This window comes from Arachis hypogaea, chromosome 11 (assembly GCF_003086295.3).
Source record: "Arachis hypogaea cultivar Tifrunner chromosome 11, arahy.Tifrunner.gnm2.J5K5, whole genome shotgun sequence".
NCBI classification, from domain to species: domain Eukaryota; kingdom Viridiplantae; phylum Streptophyta; class Magnoliopsida; order Fabales; family Fabaceae; genus Arachis; species Arachis hypogaea.
Window position 1 is genome coordinate 16,864,955 of NC_092046.1, and position 4,234 is coordinate 16,869,188.

The 4,234-nt window shown below is 31.2% G+C and overlaps 1 long non-coding RNA gene across 1 annotated transcript; it reads right to left on the reverse strand.

Moving 5' to 3' along the window:
• Positions 1-1,614: 1,614 nt before the first annotated feature.
• On the reverse strand, positions 1,615-3,910 carry LOC140176498 (uncharacterized). Its single transcript, XR_011868101.1, has 4 exons — positions 3,733-3,910; positions 3,587-3,641; positions 3,367-3,498; positions 1,615-1,873 (listed from the first exon to the last, which is right to left on the reverse strand). It is a non-coding gene; the product is annotated as an uncharacterized lncRNA (long non-coding RNA).
• Between the last annotated feature and the right edge of the window lie 324 nt (positions 3,911-4,234).

Sequence of the window (4,234 nt, forward strand, 5' to 3'; positions counted from 1 at the left end):
TATATGTACACACTACAGTTTTAAATTTGACATTTAAACAATGTTTATTTACTTTGATGCCCCTATTCTTTTATTGTGCCACATGTTGATTATGGAGACTGGACACTTGTCAAGTAATGAACCATGTATTACTCTCCTATTATATATAAAAAGATAGTATAACAAAAATATAAGAATCATCCTTTCATGGTTCTTATTTTTTTATCTCAATTTTTTTTGTTATATGTATACTTTTATTTTGTGTTAACTGTTTTTTTAATAATAAAAAACTATTTCCTTAAAACAAAAAAATAATTTACAAGCATGCACTAAATGACTAACTAATATGCTTACTATTTTTCCATTTCTTATCCCTCTTGTGGTTTGGCTTAAGACTTCATTTTTTTTTTGGTTGATTATGCACTCATGAACATGAAATAGAGGGAATGGAGCTAATTTTCTTTCTATTGAGTTTCTATCATTCTATGTGTCTTTGATGATTTAATTGGTTGTTTTGAACTTTTGATCTATTTTATTTTATAGATATATGTGCCTCAACACTCTTTGATCAAGGACTGAGTTTCAGTCTGAGAAATTAGCAAATTTCTTGTCCTATTTTCAGTGAGTATCAACGTTTCTAATTTTTTTTAAAACTAATGGCAAAAAAAAAGTTATAGAAAAATTTGTCAATAACAATAAAAAAAATTCAACCAAAAGATTTAAAAAATATTGGTTAATTACAAAATATAAAGTTATGGGTTGTATTTTAATTATGTCGTAAAACATACATAAATTAAATTAATTAAACTTATTTTCTCCCCATAAATGTCTTACTAGAATGGCACTTAGCATAATTTATTAAACTAAATTATTTATGACAAATTAACTAATTTTTGCCATTAGTTATGATAATTATTTAATTTCAAAAAATAGAGATCAAAATAATGACAAAAATAATTCTAATATAAATTGTTACCAATTATTATTAACTTAAAAATAATGATAAATAACTAATGTTAACTTAAATTATATTACCGTAAAATCAGTATCCAATAATTTAATTTAATTATTCATATATTATCAAAATTATTTTTCATTATATCTCATTTTTTATCTTTTTTATTTATTGATAATTTTTATTTTGAATTAAAATTTGAATTGATTTTTTCTTCAATTCATAGCATTTTTTTTATTTGCAAATCATAGCATAATTGATGTGGCATTTTCTTAGTGATATTTCCTAATTTATTTACTATGATTCATTAAATATAATTAATTATAATTATAGGTAATTGTATATTTCTTGTTTATGCATTAATAAATTTTAATTTTTTAAATTCTTGCAACTTTTCATACATTTGACTACTTTATTAACATTAATTGTAACACCCTACCACACAAAGCTTTACGCTTAAGTCGTAAAACAGAGGTGATGTGGTATTACGACCTCTAAAATAAAATGAGTACATATAATAGCAGAAGAATTATAATATGCTAGGAACCTTGAAGAATAGAGGGAATAAAAATCGCAAAATAAAAGCGCAACGCTCAAGGAACGAGTTGACTTGCGTACTAAGAAAACCATATCTACTAAACATAAGATGACAGAAGTAGGAATAGAGTGCCAAAGATACAAAATAACAAGCTCCTGACTCAGCCTGCGAAGTCAAGACTGGCCGGAGAATATTTACATATATATACATATATATCCAAAACCCAAAAGTACATATACACAATCATACCTCTCCATAAACCTCTAAGAGGATCAAAATAACAAGTTATGCGGAGAGAAAACCAAGTACATATATATATACATCATAGCATAACAAAATAATCCTGTAACCACTCCGCTTCAAGAGTCCAGATGCCTAACGAGATGCCTCTCGACCTGCATCTGAAAAACAACAACATAGTATGGAATGAGAACCGGAGGTTCTCAGTATGGTAAAGGTGCCACACACATAATATATAAGGTCCTGGGAATGCCAGAGGCAATCTTAGAACGCCGACACTCAGATTATAGAGCTTAAAGTATTAAATAGAAGCCATAAAAGGTGGGTTTTCTAAGAATATGTAAACCTGACTTAACTTAACCTTAAACCTAAATCTCATACTGCCATTCCTTCATACCTCCAACTCCATCATGCATTTTCATAGACAAATAGAGAGATAAAGGCAAACACAAGAAGGTTACAACTACTGCAGGTAACAAATACACATTTAGCATGGCAAATACAGATAGGCACACCCAATTAAAGCACAAGCAAGTAATTCAAGTAATATGCATATGATGCATATCTGTCCTATGGCTGATGAGGCTCATCTGTCGGTTATCCAGCCAACCCGTCAAGTCTGAATTGTCCTTAGACTGTCCCCCGACGTGCATCCCCAAGAGTCTATGCATAGATTTTTCTCAAATAATCAATATTGCTCAATGGGGGTAACATTCCCGGAAATTTATATAGTGCCCGGTCACACTTACATCGTAGGGTCAACAGAGTATCGAGTTTTCAACCTGGTACACGTGGTGGCAAGCCACGGCACTTAATACAGGAAATCTCGTATCTCAGATTATTCAAATTCATAAGCCATATAAATAATTCAATTATAATTCATCAACATCCACATCTTTCTCAATCGCATCTCATTCATTATTATACGTCAATCATATTCAATTTTTATCCTTCATTATCACACCCCCCATTCCGTCCATCAATAGTTCCAATTCAAAACACAATTCATTCTTTTCTAAATAAATCAAACTTAAAACATGCTCATTTTCTTAATAACTCTAAATCAAACCATATAACATTTGAGTCTAAATCTTTTTAAATAATCATATAAACAAAATCTCTAATTTTTATAAAATTTCGGCAGCATCTCCTCTAAAACTCGGATTTTGCCACCCTTTTCGGGTCCAAACCTGCTTTCTTTTCAATTCAACATACCCTTCCTCATCATCATAACAATCACCACAATAAATCTACCTCAGATAAACAATTTATTCAAATCCAACAACCCAAAATTCAACTAAGAATCATAGTTCACAAATCCTAGGTTTTTAACACAAAATACCTCATTATCACAACAACCTCCACAATAGTTATACCTCAAATCAATAATTCACCAAATCATTAGTTAATCAACAAGCACCAAACCAACCATGTTCATCAATAATAACATTCAACTATAATCCTTTCCAAATTAACATAACAACATTCACCATCCAAAATTAATAACTAATTATTCAATAAACTTCAACCAAATATATTCATCGACAAATTACTAAATATTAAACATATACTTGCACTCCAAGTTATCCTATGGTTGTCTAGCCTAAGTTTTCACAGAACATTATATATTAAATGCAAGAAACCTAAACCATACCTTGGCTGATTTTCACGTAACGACCAAAGCATATATTTGTTCAAAACCAAGACAGCCCCTCAAAACTCAACTAATCCGCTTCCTTCAAATTCCAGTATTCACAATTTCAAGCTCCAATTATTTATTCACAACCTAATACACATTCATAACACATATATATCCAATTTAATACTCAAAGCTCAAATTCAATGAAAATAAAATAGAATTATCGTATCCTCACCTTACCCAAGCTTCACATAAGCAAGAGTGAATGTTTTCCTCAAGCTAATTGGATCCTAAAACATAAAAAATCAAAGAAATTTAACACCCCTTCTCAAAACTCAAAAATTAGGGGAAATGAGAGGCTGAAGTGAAATAGCAAGTTACCTATGAAATTGTTCTGGTACAAATGTAGAGCTCGACGCGGTGAACGCGTGGTCGCAAACGGTGCGGCGATCGGAGCTCGAACGGAGGAGTTACAGGATTTGGAAAGTAATGTGAGGGTTACGGGATATTTCTCGTTCTTCCCTCCCCTGGAAGATGAAAGCTTCGTTTCTGTTGGAATGAAGGGGACGAAGGGCTTGGGTTCACTTAAAAGGGCTGGTCCGGTTGAACCGACAACCCGAATTGGGTCCGGTTCAACTGGTTCGGTCCTTTCGGTCCAATTTTGGACCGTTTTCTTCGAAATTAGTGTCAAAATTCTCGTTTCGATGAGTTCTACCCTAATTTAATATAATATTCACATTTCTAATCCTCCTTATCAAAAACTAATTTATTGACTAATTATCTACTAATTTAACCGGGGTTTACATTAATTATATTAAAATATTAAGAAGGATTAATCTCTACATACAAGTGATTTTGCTATACAAGTCTTACAAGTCCTCTA